Below are 17,270 nucleotides of genomic sequence, written 5' to 3'. Positions count from 1 at the left end.
ATCCGGTGCACGCGTACTTATGGTGCTACTGGTGCACCGGATGTCATAGAATCTTTCCCATATATATATATATATATATATATATATATATATATATATATATATATATTATTTTCTTTCCCTAATAATAATAAAGCACGGATTGACTTTGTCGGGTTCACCGTCACAATACGCTTCTTCCCGTGAATTTACGCTTTCAGTTTTTTTTCTTCAACATATCTATACTTATTTTCTATATCCAAGGTGGTATTAATATTTCCCTAATAATAAAGCAGCTATTGCTTCGGCCTGAACATTCAACAGAAAAATCGTTCGACCGCATATGTCCGCACGTCCAGCCTGATCTGGCCCACCCAGCCCGTTGCTTCCAGCCCACCGCCTATCTGTTCGTCCATAGCATGAGTTCATGTCTGACTCCATCGAAGAACGAAGCTTGTATTACAACTCGGAAACTGATCGAAACGCTATAAATAATTTAACCGCCCCGATTTCCTCCCTCACGTTGCACCATAATAATAAAATCGAATCAAAAGAAATCTGGGCGAAACCTCCACGGCGCCGGTCCATCCTCGACGCACCTGACCCAAGTCTCGCCGCCTGCGAGCTTCAGGAGGCCCACGCGGACTGACTGCTACTGCTGGGCGTCGTCTGCCACGGCGCCGACGAGGGATGCATCCTCGAGGTGATCAACCCGAGGCTTGCCGCCGCCGAGTTCCAGAAAGGCAACACTCCTGCTGCCAAGCCTAGCGATCGTGTTCCACGACGCCGAGGGGGGATGCATCAGCAAGGCCGTCAACCTGAGGCTCGCCGCCGCCAAGTTCCAGAAGGGCAACCCTTCTGCAGCAGCGGCCATCTGAACCCAGGTTAGTGGCCGAGGGCGAAGACCATCGTGCATATCCGGATGTGCCTGCATTCATGTGGACGGCGCAGCCAGGGAACGGCAGTACGAACACACTGGCCAAGTATTGCATCCTGATGTACTTACTTACAATGTTGCATTATTTGCCCATCTGAGGTAGGGTGACCAGAAGAGTGCAAAGTATGATACTAAGCTATGCACCGGCGAGCAATTCAAAGAAGCTAATGTTAGTTTGGATGAGATGATGCAAAAGGGATTGTTCAACGTACATAACTTTGACGGAGGGGCTCATGAAGACACAGAAAAGGCATACACACTCCATGGTGGACTGCAGGAGGAAAGGGAGGGGAGCTACAGGCATATAGCTTCCATGTTAAACTTAAAACAGTGGAGGCAAGGCATAGAGATGTGCTTTGTATTGTAGAGGCACACGTTCATGTGGCCGACCCTGCTAGGGAATAACGGACACACCATGCTCGATGAATTCGACGCGGATGAGATTGACCTGCTAGAGCTGTACTGCTCTGTCTGGCCAATAGCAAAGGTACCGTTTACCTTCTCTCCTTAGGTTCAATCATTCCAGACTTCTATCCCTTCTCAACATTTTTTGCTGTAGGACAATATGTTTGTGGAATTATTATTGCCACGGGTTCAGTCCTAAGGCATGGATTATCTATCTGAACATATGGCTTCAATCAGGAATCAATTGCTAATAAAGTAAATAGGGAAATATTGTCAGTTCAAATAACTACTGACTATGCGCATTGCACCGACAATCGGTGTCTTTTTTGCGAGGGGATTATTATTGCCACGGCTTCCATTCCAAGACAAAGTAGAACCGACAATACATGTTGACCAGTTGATCAATTGGTGCTGTTACCTGACCTTTCTTTATAATTGCATCAGTTTACCATTGATTTCCGTCCATCTTATTAAAACTGCTATATATTTGTTGTTCAGTTGAGATTTTATGCAGATTTCTTTATAAGGTATGCTTTGTAAGAGTTTCTTATTTTGTATAGGTTGTGGATCATAAATTAATTAATCTATTAATTTCCACCTTCGTTTAGTGAAATACATTAATTAATAATTTACTCATACAAGAAAAATAATTTTTAATGTGGTCTTCATGGCTCGATGTTCCCATGTGTCTATTTTTTAACATGACCAAGGGACACGAAAAAGGAGAAACGGCAAAACACATATGTGTCATTAGGAGTGTGCAAGAATTTGTTTCCCCCGTTGCAACGCACGGACATCTTTGCTAGTATCTCCCTAATAATAATAATAATAATAATAATAATAATAATAATAATAATAATAAATAATTAATAATAAAGCACGGATTGACTTTGTCGGGTTCACCGTCACAATACACTTCTTCCCATGAATTTACGCTTTCAGTTTGAATTTGAAACATATTCAAGGTGGTACTAAATTTTGTCTCTAATTTTCGTCTGTGCTTCCGAACATCGTTTGCAGCTGCAAAAGTCAACGGGCCAGAATTTTATATTATGGGCCGCTAAAAAAGTTTGTCCTCGCGACCTGCCCTCCACTCCCTTTCTACTGCAGAAACCAGAGTTTGTGCTAAGATTTCAGATTTGAATTAATAGTCCCACACCGCCACTTTGTATCAAATTCTAGCAACTTATATACCTTCCAAATTGCAAGAATCAACAAGCCAAAGGGTGAGATACGACCAATCAAAGAGGAGAAGCGATTGAATCCAATAAAGTAGGCTGGGGTGTGCCAATAAGGAGACAGAGCCGGAGGATCTCAGAAAAAGATTGATAGCGCCGACGAGCTTGCGACACCAGCAACCGAGGCAGCCACCAAGCATGAGTATGCCGGACAGCCTCACGTGCCTCCGCCACAGGCCCGCCTCACAGGACACGCAGCCACGCCGCAACCGGCCGACGAACGCCAAGTCTACAATCACCGTTGTCGGCCACCGTGCGCTGGGCCCGCCGCCGCAGGCCGAGCCGAGGCCGCGCTCACTCCACCACCACGGCATGGGGACGCTACCCCCTGGCCACCGCGCGGGGGCTGTTGTTGGTCGGGCGTGAGGGTGCTGAATCCGGAGCACTAGGCGGCGACTAAGCGGGAGGCCAGATCGAGCGACAGTAGAGCAACTCCAAAACGGAATCCTCCTCAGCGACAGTACAGGGGGTTGCTGTCCTGGATAGAGAAGAAAAGAAGGGAGAGCGTCTGGTGCATGTAGAAAAAGAGGAGGAAGACGATTGTGTTGTGTGGATTTTTTTGAGGGGTTCTGTTGTGTGGATAAGGGGGCCCGTAGTGGGCGGCGGTGGGTGTTGTGGCTAGATGTAGTGCTGGACCGGAAGCTGCTGGATGCATGCATCGATTACATTTTTTTCGGATGAGCACCCATTATTACTTGCTGTTGGATGTCATAGTTTAATATTAATGCCACATCTTACAAATACATACCAGATATGATATTTTAAAAATGAGTGAAATATTGAAAAAAAATATTCCTCAACTTTCGATGTCATCAATGTCTTGATGAGATATGGAGGAGAGAGGGAGGGATGAAAAGCAGAGAGAGATAGTGCGACAACGGTGCATCTTGCTCGCGTCCTGTTTCACCATGCACGAGGGTTGGGAGGGGGAAACACTCCCCTTCACTGTACCATCTATACCGTAGCTCTGCGTACCCATCGGGGCCCGTTGATAATGTCCAGGGAAGTGGTCATGTTGGTGTGAAGGATGTGCTACTAATACTGGCAGCAACGTGTCAACTAAAGAGGGCCAAGCAGTATAAACTTTTTACTTTCCGGCTATCATATTTTAAAAGTGGGAAAGTATAAATATAAATTGAGCGTTGCTACACATACGACGTTGGCCATATTATTCACCATGACAGACAAACTCCCGAATACCACACAAACTCTCATATTTATTTTGTAGTTGTATTAAGTCAGCGACAATTAATATGGATCGGAGGGAGTACAAATATCAAATAAGATACCACCCAATGATATGCCTTCTTCTATGAATTAGTGTTATCAAGATGGAAAAAACACATGGTTAGAATGTCATGTGATATTGATTACTAGGAAAGCCGTGAACTGAAAAATTTATATATTTCGTAGCCGCTTTGCAGAGATGGCTAGGATGTGATGCTATGATTACAAGAAAAACCATGAACTAAACAATTCATACACTAAATAGCCACTTTGCAAAGATGCTTTCACTGAAAGCACAATTCTTCTTCATGCTGGAGTATTTGATGTGGGTGCTTATTGGGCTAAGGAGAGAGTGATGAGTTTCCCATCCGTTGCTTAGGTTTTCTCCCGTTGCAACGCACGGGCATGTTTCCTAGTATAATCTTTCCCTAATCTCTCCTTAATAATAAAGCACGGATTGACTTTGTCGGGTTCACCGTCACAATATGCTTCTTTCCATCAATTTACGCTTTCAGTTTGAATTTAAAACATATACATGAGGTGGTACTAAATTTCGTCCGTCCAGTTTTCGTTGTCACAGTTTCAGTTTCCTTCCATACCCAGAATAGGCCTAGCGAACGAAGCCCATGAGCTGGCACAGCAAATCAAGCCCAACTATCGTGCGCGGCGAGGACGCCGGCAGTCGCGCAATGCTCCGGCGCTGTACGGTTTGCTTCGCTTGGCGATGGGCTTTGACCAGTCAAAGCAAAATATCCTTCGTGTAGCACTCCACGTAGTGCCCTTTTTTTCCTTACTGAGCCACGTAGTCACGAACGAGAAAATTGCACAGGCTCAGGGCACAACTAGAGTAAATCATTGAGAATAGCTCTCCTCCCGTTCACTATAGCAAGAAAAAAAATTAGACGTGCAGACGTGTAATCTGATCACTTGCCACACATCTAAAATCCAATTTACGCATGTACTAATTTTATGTGGTCGTGCCTTTAAAAAAATGCCATGTAGTAATTTTTAAAAATCGTTCATGAATTTTAGAATGTTTATGTAGTTTTAAGAATAGTGTTCATATATCAAAATAATGCTCACACCAATTGAAATTTGTTCACCTTTTTATCAAGAAAAGTTTGTTCATGTAATTCTAAGAAGTGTTCTATTCGCAAAAAAAATTCTAAGAAGTGTTCACATGCTTACTAATATTTTGTAATTAAAGAAATTCATGTGATTAAAAAATATTTATGTATTTCAAAAAGAATGTCGATGCATTTTTAAAAACAAATATACAATTTAAAAGTGAATGGGCGTATGAGAGATGGTGTATGTACTAGGTGCAGGCCGTGGCTCGGGAAGGGCATGTCCAGCTCGACGATATTAGGTTAGAATTGTTAGACATTCACTTGCGACGATGTTGTTCAACGGAAAGTGTGTATGGGTTTAGCGTTTAGGTAGTGGCCGGGACCATCACCTTGGGATTGGCCACGTTCAGACACATTGCGATCAGGTGGACACTACGACCATGGTTGGCAGGAAAGAGGATAAGCGACAACACGGATGTGGCCAATGTTGAAATATAAGATGAACCTGTGGAGGAATCTTAAGTTGTGCTTATATTGTACTAGAGGTATGTGTTTTTATTTTCTTTCGTTGCAACGCAGGGGGAGGTTACAAATCCCTCGACTCAGATGGAAAACCTTGGGAATACCAAATAATTGGCAGAGACACAGGAAAAGCAGAGACACAGGCGTCCCGCCCGCGAGGGATGGCTTGGGACGATCGATGGCAAGCAGAGACACAACCCCCCTCCCCCCGCGCGAGGGATGGCTCCGGACGGTCGATGGCAGCTCTATCGGCGTCGGTCGAAGGGGGGACGACGGGACGGGTGCCGGCTTCCAGCGACCTGGAAGGCAGCGGCTAGGCTCCCCTGCTGGCTGGCTCATGGCCAACCGAAAAAGAAATATGGTGGAGGAAGAAGGAGAAAGGAGGCGCTCGGGAGGCTCGGTGGTGGCCTCGATCCGATCCGATCTGGAATGAGAGCCTACGGGGAAGGTCTTGAAGCAGTGGCGACCGTTGAGGGGGGACTGGGAGTGCTGCGCACGGTGGTAGTTCCCCGCTGGACAGGGAAAAGGGGAGAGAAGGAAGAGAGAATCAAGAGTGTGGGGAGAAAAGGCATGGGGGGAGAGACGAGGATGAGGGCGGTTAAGAAGAAAGATAATATCGGAGGACAAACAACGATGCGTGTGGGGGTCAGACGACACTCGTCGTCCGTGCGAGAGGGCTCATGGAATCGTTGTCTACAGCCAGATGCAAATGCGATGGGCACACGAGCGGGCTGGACACGGGAGAGCACTCACCGAATAGGATTTTTTTACATCAATCACCGATCAAATAAAATTATTCTCCAATCGATAGACACGCTTCTTTACCCATCAAATTGCTTCATTGTACAGGAGCAGTAGGGATAAGGAACAACAGGGAGGAGAGAGAGATGAGAGAGGAGAGATACGGGAGAAGAAGGGGACCATGGAGAGGGAGGAAGGGAATGGAGAATGCATAGAGAAGGGCGGCCACGCGAGGTTATAGCAGACAGTTGGGCTCGCCGGTTGGAGCCGAGAGGAAGGCGGCGGAGATGGCATCACGGGGAAGAGCTCGGCCTCTCCTCGCTTGGGCGCATTACAAGCTGCCTTTTTATAGAAAGAATGTTTTTTATTTCATTTTTTAATGGAAAGCGACCTTTTATTTCAGTGCCACGGGCTGCCTATGATTCAGCCACATCCCTTTTTTTAGAAGATGATCAGCCACATCCATTTTACTATTCTCTTTATTGGGTCATTGGCCAGCTTTCGATACCATAAAAAATTCTTTATTAATTAGAAGTATCATCTACTCCAAAAAAAGCGTACCACTTCGCAAATTTACATATGATCCCATCAATTTATATATGTTCCCAAATAGGCAATCAACAAGCCTCTTCAAAATTAAAAAGACTAAGGGTGAGATATAGCAATAATCTGGCATATGTGTTGATATGGATACTCTCTCAACTTCACAGTGAAGCGATGATGAGCTTAGAGGTTATGGCAGAAGAGCCAGTGCTTGAATGAACTAGACATATGCAAGTCGGTGATTGGATTGCTAAAATCTTGAACGTGTGTTATTTTTTTTCCGTTACAACGCACGGGCCCTTTTACTAGTACTAGTACTATACTAGTCTATCCCTAATAATAAAGCACGGATCGACTTTGTCGGGTTCACCGTCACAATACGCTTTTTCCCGTAAGTTTACGCTTTTACTTTGAATTAAAAACATATACACGAGGTGGTACTATATGTTTTACGTGCCCAAACTTCTGGCTAAAATTTCCTTAAAACGTTTCGGAGACTCCTTCACCTCCGTAGCCATCGGGATAGGAGCGGCACACCTATAAGTAGCGAGATCTGAGAGACCGCTGAACCATGCCGATCGAACATCGTGGACGCCATCATGGATACGCGCGTGAGCTGCGCCGCCGAGCAGAGAAGGTCGAAGGGGGGACGGCTCCGGCGGGGCTCTCGTCGGCGAACTCGTCGGCCGTCCGGCTCTCCCCTCCGCCTCTGGCCCTCTCGGCCTCTCCTCCGCCTCCGGCGTCCCCGGCCCCCCTGTAGGTGCGTCTCCATCCCAGCACCTGAGCTCCCCTGTCCTCATCGGCCAGCAGCCGCGATGAGGCGCTCGTCGGTCGGCATCCATGGCGCCGCTGGGTGGAGAAGATTGGCGGTGGCGTCAGATCTTCCCTTCGTCCGGTTCATCTCGTGCACCGTCACGTCCACCGCTTCGCCCCCCGTCACGCGCGCGGCCGTGGTGTATATGGCGCCCATCCTCCCCGGCTCCCCGGGACCTGCCCCGCTCGGCCCGTCCACGACGACCACGTCCCACCTCGCGTCGAGCACCTCCCGCGGCAAGTAGGTCAGCACCAGCCGGCAGCCCAACTTGCGCACCGTCCCCGTCGGGCGCCGGCACACCGGGCTCGACCTCGCGCGCCGCAGCACCGCCCACGCCTCCCCGGCCGGGTCGGGGTACCTTGAAACATGGACGGCCGCCGAGCTGCTGGGGCCACGCCCAACGAGCACGCCCCGCGCGTCCTCGACGCTGTCGGAGGCGGTGGCAACGCCCTGCCCGGAGTTGACCGCGGCGAGCGCCCGGAGTTGACCGCGGCGAGCGCGCGGAGCTGCGGCGAGAGGCCGACCACAAGCAGCCTGCTGGGCGCGCGCGCGGCCACGATGGAGCGGAGCAGCGCGAACTCCTTGGCGTTGAGGCCGTCCGTGGACCAGAGGTGAAGAGCGAGGAGGTGATGGTCCGGGACACAGCCAAGGTGCATCCTGCGCATCAATCAGAGACGAAGGCCAAGTATGTATGCAATTAATTCAAAGAGATTTACTGATTTACTCTAATGACTACTCAGGAAGTATGTGACAGGGATGTTTCTCCACTGACCCCTGGATCATGAACGCTAATTACAATTGCGGATCTGCATATGTGTGACTGGGATTTTATGGCTGCTGCATGGCATTGGGCAATATGGTGGAATTGTTGTGGGATTTTGGATGTCTTTGCTGGTTCACAGAGATAGATGTAGGTGAGTTTCTTCTGTGCTTATGATTGTGTTTGATAATGCCTCGTTCAATGAGCGTGCCATTCGACCAATTGTTTGTATGAATTCTGTAAAAATTGTGTGACTATGAGTGAACGAAATCTTGTGTGCCGCACCTTTGAGCTTGAGATGCAGATTTGTATTCCCTGTGAGTAACTTAACATCTGGCATCTTTACTTAAAAAAATTAGATGCAACTGGGGAACTTGAATCATTTGTTAGGTAAATGGCAGGAGCAGAACCTATTCAGTAAATACAAACGATCCGCATCTCATGTTCAAAGGGACATCTTAAAGGCTTTGTCTTTCTAGCGTGTTCTGCTCACAATTCACCACCCTTCTTGATAAATTGGTATGCTCTTGGTATTGACATCCAACATATTCAGTACAAACATGTCTTGAATTGTTTTTGTAGGATTAAATGTTGCAGCACTTGTGATTTTATCATTCCGTCTTAAAGTATTCACACTGCTGGCACCATATGTGTACAACTGGAAACGTATTTTACCGAGTTAAGAGAAAATGATGCCATGAGGAAAACTTTGAACAAGTTTTATAAGATCATCTTTATACGTTTCTTTCAATCTTTCAGTTCTTTTATGACTGCTGGGTTTATTAGTACAAATAAAATTTACTAATAAACTTGAGGATAGGAGAAACATCAGAACAGTGAAAGCATGTCACATGGTACAGATGTAACAGTACTGATACAGAAACAAAGCATGTACAGTTAGCAAAACAGAAGCACCAGAATGTTTAAGGGGAGTTGAATGTCAAAAACCACAAACCTGGTACTCTAATGGTTTTCAGGCTCATATTTTATAGTGAACAAGAAACCATTTTTCTCACTCTTTTATGCGTAATTATGCCTAACGTATATTAATGTTTTGGTGGAAACAGTGGTACTTCCTGTCCTCTTTCAGAGTTTAAACTACTTTCCTGACGATTTAATAAAGTCAAAACTTTGACAAGGGATGTAGCAGGGTTAGCAGAAAACATGATGCACGATTGAATTAAACATGCAGGGTTCAATACACGTCTAAGCATGCAAATATATTTTATTTCACCAGAAAGAATCTGCTTGGTTCTTTTACTAATTATCTTGTCAAATGCAGTTCGTGGGATAAGGGTGGTACATCAGTTCTGAAGATTACTTTATTTCAATACTAGAACATGAGACGAATTACTTTATCTGTTATACTACAATATGGGCGGACACCAATGTTGACTTCGAATTGCATTGCTTATTTTGCTAAGTGAGAACATATGTCTGCAATTCTGCATACATCTTCATGATATTTCCTTCTATCTAATTTATATGAAGATTAAGAGTTATTTTTTACCCAAAATTTACCTGAGAATTACTTCAGTGTGTGTCATGTCCATCTTATTCCATCCACATGATCAATGGGCCACAAATATAATTCTCAATCCAAGCATTCCCAAAACTAATAATTTGTGCCTTCAATAACCGAAGGTACTTTTTTTTGTCTAATCTTAAAATCTTGGCTGATATAATAATATTAGTGTCACAGTGGTCTTCGCTGCTATCGTGACTACTACAATACTATAAGAGAAGCAAAAGCCTCTATTGATTGTTGCAGCCTTGCAGGAGATCCAGGAAATGAGACATTAGGGCCCTCTGATTCTTAAGGAGCTCCATGCAATGTATTAAGGCCAGGAAATTCAGTTTGTTTTTCATTTGACTTCTCTATGACCTGTTGCCCTTATTCGATGTGTTATTCAGGTACTAATTTTGGGATAATCGGAAAAAATAAGCTTTGTAAGTTACATCATATTTCCACGTTTTAGTATGAGATTTAGATATATTGTTTCTCCGTTTGCGTATTCATTATATGTTTTTCTCCCGTTGCAACACACGGGCATGTTACATGTAACTGCACTTAACTCTGCTTATATTTCTCAATGGCCGCAAAGTTCAAGCAGTAGTAAGTAGTATATTACATACTTTGCTCACAGTATAATCATAATCATCTGATGCAATGTGATAGTTCCAGCAAAATTTCTTCACCTATATATCAAATTATGTTACTTCTCTTTGTGTAAATCTTAGATTTCTAGATCTTATGAAAATGACTTTTTATTTCAGAAGTGTTAATTTGAATTTTTAAACTGTTTAAATATAGATGAATCTTTGCAAATCCAAAAAAGTGGTGGGAATATCTACAACATGTAGTTTCTCAAGCAATCTTCTGCATGTTTGTGACATGATCATTGTGCACATATATTTAATACTGAATGAAGGTCTTCTGCTATCACTATTAATGGTTCTGTTGTTGTGTAAGTCATTTCTTAAGTGTTGTGCATTAACACATTAGAGTAAAAGATAATTGTGTATGAAGAATCATATTACGGAGTCAGGCAGAATTTGACCTTAGTTTTGACCAAATTAATCTTTATTTGTTTGCCAGGTTGTGTGTCAAACATCGCTTCATGTTGTAGTGTATTTTTTTCCTTTCAAAAGCCAGACTATGCAATTTGGCTTTATAAGAAGTTTCACTTTATTATTAGTGGAGAGCGGGAGATAAGGAAAGGGAAGGAAAAAAAATACTAATTCTAGAAACTAGCCATTGTTCCATGGCAAAACACGTGAGTTTGTTCTATTATGTTCATCGGAAGTCTTTACGGAGGAGTTGGGACTGAGTGAGCGACATAGATTTGCTTGAGGCTACGAATTCTTTTCTGCTGTTACTTGCATCTTACTTCATTTTTTTTCTTCAAGTTCTTCCTGTTTTCCCATATCGTCTTCTCTATAGAAGCTGCTACATCAAATTAACTAAGTACATCCTTCTTTCTTGTCCAAGTTTGTTCTATTCTATTACTCGGAAGTCTGTATAAGACTGAGAGAGTGAAGCAGATTTGCTTGAGATTTGAATTATTTTTTGATGCCGGGTTTGTACGCTATACTATTTGATTAATGAAAACTGATGGAAAGTAGTGGCAAACATTTGATTGAGTAAGCTACTGGATTGTACCAGTAATACATTCTTTGCAATATAATCATTGTTTGTATTTACACATTGGATAATAGATGTTTCAGTCGCTAAATTAAACTAAGGCTTTTAGAATAAATTGTGGCCTCTAAGCTTGTGTGTAGTCAATTACTAAATGTGTAATATTAGCACGACTATTTCTTAAGTGCTCCCAGCCACTTATGTTCTTTCTTTTTTTGACCAAATGATATTTATGTTCTCGATGGATTGATTTGAATGCCGCCCCGTTGCAACGCACGGGCCCTTTTGCTAGTCTCTCCCTAATAATAAAGCACGGATTGACTTTGTCGGGTTCACCGTCACAATGCGCTTTCTTCTCATGTCATAATACGCTTTTACGATTCTCTCCCTAATAATAAAGCACGGATTGACTTTGTCGGGTTCACCGTCACAATACGCTTTTACGATTTGTATGGACAAAATCATAATATAAACGAGGTGGTACTAATAGCATGTTCGTCCGTCCGTTCGACCTGATTCGATCTAACCCTCCTGTAATTTTAGGTAATTAACCCGCAAAGTTTGTGTTTCGTTCCAGATTGGGCCTTTTTTAATGGGCCTGCAGAAAAACAATACGTGTAGGACACAGGAGCACGGGCTCCTCAATGCGTACGGTAGCGCCGCCGCCGCCGCGCGCCCGTTCCTCTCTGGCGGCGCCGCCGCCCTGCTCTCGTTCCCCTCCCTATGCATCTCAATCTTCTCCCGCACCACCACGATCTTCAACCTCCTACTGCCGTATGTCTCCGATTTGGATCGGAGTCCGTGTTCCCCCAGGATAAGTGCTGCAACACGAATCCATGGCGTGCCCGACCCAGATTTCAGAGGGACTTGGCTGCCATTAGAAGGAGCCCTCGACCGGAATCTTCATTAAATCGCTTCATATCGCAACTTTTGAAGAGTCGTCCAGGATCGTCTCAGCCGAGTTCGTCGGAAGAAAATCCGCCGCCCAAGCGTACTACATCTGAGCCGGAAGAACATCCCCTGCCGAACATGCTACCCCAGAGGTATGTACTAGCTTTTGCCAAATTATTCTGTAAAATTTTCATCTACAGTCATAAAAAGTAATGTTCTTCTTGGTCTGGTCAGAAAGTACTGCACCTTTTTTCTGCAATCTTTGTATTTGTTCTGCTTGAAAAAATCTAGGACTGATCTCTCTGCCATTGTTCAGATCACATCTTCCTTTGCTAGAACACGTGAGCTGATTCCGACTTTGGCCTCAAGTTGCTCCCGTCAATGACAAGTGGTTAGTTTTATGGGGTTCACAATTGACTTTTTCAACTATAACACAATAGTCAGTGCATGAGACAGAGATAACTCATGTTGGATCGACACATCCATATCAGATAGCTATATTCAGCGCAAGTTATTGATATATTTCTTCAACTACCTCTCATTTACTGCATGTTGATTTTCTCATGAACTGCTTGCTGCAAATATAGGGAGGAGTGGGAGTGCTGTGTTCATGAAATTGAGTATCTCAGAAGAATTTGGTTTGGCACTTATTTTCCTCAACCTGTTATTCTTCAAATGTGCTTCCCATGGATTTGATAAATTTGGTGAGATAATGTTATGTGTCAGGTATGGCCATAAGATACTCATGAAACTTATTTTATTTTGCCTCACACAAGATGTATGTTGTTTAGACTCATGTACTGCCAGTACTGGTAGATCGATGATCTAAGGATCATATGAATGATTAATGGAGGATAATTCATATTCAGTTCTCCTCTCAATTTTTGTGGTGCCAAGCTTGATCTTATCCATCTAGCTGACTGAAAGTGCCTTCTAATCACTATTGAACGCATATGTTAGTTAGTTTGACTGTATATACACCACACAAAAAGTAAAAAATGAATTCTAGAAAAAATTAGACACAAATACTACAGAACCAGTGGACCCTCGAGAAACAAAAGGCACACCTAAAGGATTTTTTTCTTAACAAAATGTATTAATTTGACTATTTGAGTATAAAAAATGTGCAATCGCAATCTTGCTTTTTCAAGGAAAACAGGGGACTGCTACATACTCGATATGGATCGAGGCTAATTATTGATCTTCCAAGTTAAAAAATCTGAAAATAACTTTCATTTAGTAATGGATACATAGTCAAGAAAGGATGCCTTTCCCGAAAGATACAAAACAAAATCGTGTTCGTGTATGTCGGGCTGACAGATGAATCGATCTCCTTTCAAGTATCAACCCAGCAACCTTCGTGTACGTACATGTGTGCATCAAGGATGCACGGGTCCATTGGCCTGCGTACCACACATCCCTTCACTAATTCCATCAGTATCATTCTTAACAAGGTAAGTATGATTCCCTAATCCCTGATTTTATTAATTGATCTTTGATGCTTCATCCCTAATGTCGTTATACCTTATTGATTCTATAAAAGATCTCAAACAGGAACTGTCGTGGAATTGTCACGGCAGATGTCCTTGAGCTAGGACTTAGTCGTGGAGCCATCGCAACTAGGAAGCTTGAAGGGGTTATGCGGGACAAGGAACACGAGGGTTTATACTGGTTCGGCCCCTTACAGTGAAGGTAAAAGCCTATGTCTAGTTTGGGGTGATATTGATTAGGGTTACGATCGCCAGGAGTTAAACCACTAAGCCCGGCTCTCGATGAGATTGTTGTCGCCCTTAAACCGCTGTCGGGTCGTCCCTTTATATAAGGAGGCTGACGCCCAGCAGCCCTTAGAGTCCCGGCCGGCTTATAAGAGTATCCGGCACGGACTCTAAACTATACTTGCCTTACGCTACAAGTACGGGCCTTAAGCCATATCCGGGTCTCAGCCCATCTCTGGCCCATCTCTTGAAACTTGGCTCCGGGCTTCTGGCAATAACCGTACGAGTAACCCGGCCCCTCCTGGCGGGTGACTCTAAGGTCTATATCCTCAACATTAGGCCCCAGATTGATTTGAGCCGGCTCATGTCAATCTTCAACTCTTCTGACAGAAAAAATCTCCGGATTATCATTCATGTGAAAGCCATAACCCGGAGTGACGTCATCCTCTAGACTCCAGATAATCCGCCGTGACATCATTCTCCATTAAGTCCGTTTTTTACTCCGCCAGATCCGCAACGGATCTTTGCTTTACTGCCATTCCGAAAATCGAGGCGTCGTGGGGGGAGATAACCATGCCGTGGTCTCCTTGAATCTCGCGCCCACTTATGACCTCGCCTTATAAATAGGCCGGCCCCAACAGGCTCTTCTCACGCTCTCTTCTCCTCCTCGCGTCGTCGCTCCTCTTGCCCGAGCTCTGCCACTGCCGCCGCCGTCGCGCCCTTGATCTTCATCAACCCGGCCGCTGCATCACCCTGACTCGGACCAGATAACTGGCGGCGACTTCCGCTCTTCCCCGAACTCCGGTGAGTCTCCTCTGCCTTGCTAGAACAGATTGTGGTAGAGTTCAAATAGTTCATCCGTGTTCTTCGCCATGGTCCGCAGGCTTCAGTAGTTCTTGTAGTTGCCACCCTTGTTTGATCTTGGATATGTGTAGACTTACTGCAGTAGTTGTTTATTACTCATTTTACCTGAAAACGCACTTCTTTCCACTGCATTAAGATCCCCTTCAAGCTCAAGAACTCCCCTGCGTCCGCATTTTAGGTCTAGAAAATTTTCTTTGCTCCGACCATTTTGATCCAAAAAAGTTACGGTAGTATGCGAAACCTGTTTTACCACACTTAGTAAAAACTGCAACCATTGAATCTTGGCGGCTTACACTTCCGGCTTAAAGAAAACACGCACCGTAGAACTTTCCGGTTTAAAGAGAACCATGCTCTGTAGAATCCTCCGGCTTAACTGTAGTAAAGCCGTAAATAACCAATTTACTCTGAATCCCCCTGCGGCTTAAATAACCCACCGTATCTGAATATATATCATTAGTCCCCTTCATAAGCCGCCATCTTAGTTTGAACGATAGATCTCCGGCTATAATTAACCGAACACTTTTCTCTTTATCATAGACCACCCAACCTTCACCATGCCTCCCAAGGCTCCCATTACTTGCAACTGGATGAAGTCCAACGTCACCGACGAGACCCTGGCCAATTTCGTTAAGTCCGGATATTTTCCTAAGAAGGAAATCATGGCCTACCGTGCCCCTAACCCGTCGGAAGAGAGACCACAGCCAAGGGACGGGGAGGTAGTGATCTTCGCAGACCACATGAGCCGGGGCTTCGCACCACCCGGCTCAAAGTTTTTCAGGGACGTTGCTCAACTTCTTGACTTACGGCCTCAGGATATAGGACCCAACTCCGTATCCAACATCTGCAACTTCCAAGTCTTTTGCGAAGTGTACCTTGGAGAAGAGCCCAGTTTACTGCTTTTCAGAGAGCTGTTCTACTTAAACCGCCAAAACGAGTGTGCCAACGGGCCAAGTCGGGAATTAGGCGGCATCTCCATCCAGCGGCGTAGGGACTGTCTGTTCCCTTACGCAGAGCCGCCAAGCCACCCCAAGGACTGGAATATGACTTGGTTCTACTGCCAAGATACGTCCCCGGCTGACGAGAACCCGCTGCCCGGCTTTCGCCCAACCCGTCTAGAGCCGACTCATCCGCTGTCGGACAAACTGACTGCAGCGGAACACCAACCTCTGCTTCCAACTATCAATAAGATCAAGGCCCTGCTAGGCAACGGTCTGAACGGAATTGATCTGGTCCGGGTCTGGATCTCATGGCGGGTGATCCCATTGAGCCGCCGCCCCGGCTTAATGTGTGAGTACACCGGGCGAAAGGATGACCCGCAGAGGCACAGTCGCAATGATTTTCCAGAAGACATTGCAGAGGAAGAGACCAAGGCTCTTCTAAACGAGAGCCTGGCAGACTGCGGAAGAACCGGGCTAGCCCCCTTCTGCAAGACCAATCCAGCCCCAGCGGTAAGCCGCTGACTTTAACTTTTATCTTCGTTTGCATATAACCTTCATCTGAACCGTTTTAAGAATCAATCATTGTATCTTTCAGGCTGATGATAAGTTCTGGCGGGTCAAATATGACCATGAAGCGGCCAAGAAGGCCAGAAAGGCGAAGAAAGCCGCCAAGAAAGCCGCCCCTCGCAAGAAGGGAAGCCGACCCACTGCTTTCGGAGCTAATGCAATTAAGCGACAGCTCCGAGTCAGAGGTAACCCTTAAACCTTTAAATTCTTGCTATATTTGTTGCTTGTTGCTGTCCGCCTTATCAACACTTTGCTTATTGACAGGATGACACCGGCGCCAGTAACCTGGTGGTTGAAGAGGTAATGTCACTTTTCTCCGACTCGGAGCCTTTGCCACAACTGAAAGTCCGAAGAGTAACCCGGAAAGTAAGCTTTTCACATCCATTAGCTCATCAAGACCCTCAATTTCTTTTGAAGCAGCAGGTTCACGAAAGCCGGCGTCACACCCGGGCCCGCAAGGACACCGACCTCTCCGCCGGGTTACCCGACGCAACAAGGAAGCGTCGCACTGAGGTTTTTTCTCACTTGTACCCTTTTCATCCGTTGACGGGTGTTATCCGTCAGCCACTCAACTCTTCTGACTCCAATTATCAGGAGACCTCCCCCTCTTCGGGTGACTCCATGCAGTCAAATCTGCCGGCCTTCAAGACTGCGCCCGGGTAACAACAATCTTCTTACACTATCTTTATCTGTACTTATTCTTTGTGCGCCTAACACTTCTGTCTTTGCAGTGCCCAGGCAAAGCTCACCAAAAGAGCAAAGAAGACCAGGTCAGCCGGAGTGCCAGACTTGCCTGACCCGGAGGCGACGGCTCAAGAGCCGCCAGCTGCCTCCGCCCCCGAAGCCACCACTCCAATGGACACGGCGCCTGAGGCCCCTGCCCCGACTAACAAGACAACGACCGAAGCGTCGGTTAA

At 45.3% G+C, this 17,270-nt stretch overlaps 1 long non-coding RNA gene and 1 pseudogene across 1 annotated transcript; one reads left to right on the top strand and one right to left on the bottom strand.

Annotated features, from left to right (window-relative positions):
• Positions 1-7,251: 7,251 nt before the first annotated feature.
• On the bottom strand, positions 7,252-9,475 carry LOC123169349 (probable methyltransferase At1g27930; annotated as a pseudogene).
• Positions 9,476-11,834: 2,359 nt separating this feature from the next.
• Positions 11,835-13,826, top strand: LOC123169342 (uncharacterized). The gene is made up of 3 exons (XR_006484758.1): positions 11,835-12,421; positions 12,586-12,660; positions 12,857-13,826. It is a non-coding gene; the product is annotated as an uncharacterized lncRNA (long non-coding RNA).
• Positions 13,827-17,270: the final 3,444 nt, after the last annotated feature.

The sequence above is a fragment of the Triticum aestivum genome, chromosome 1D, assembly GCF_018294505.1.
Source record: "Triticum aestivum cultivar Chinese Spring chromosome 1D, IWGSC CS RefSeq v2.1, whole genome shotgun sequence".
Taxonomy (NCBI): domain Eukaryota; kingdom Viridiplantae; phylum Streptophyta; class Magnoliopsida; order Poales; family Poaceae; genus Triticum; species Triticum aestivum.
Note: the sequence above shows the minus strand (reverse complement) of the source record. Positions and strands in the feature narration are given on the sequence as shown.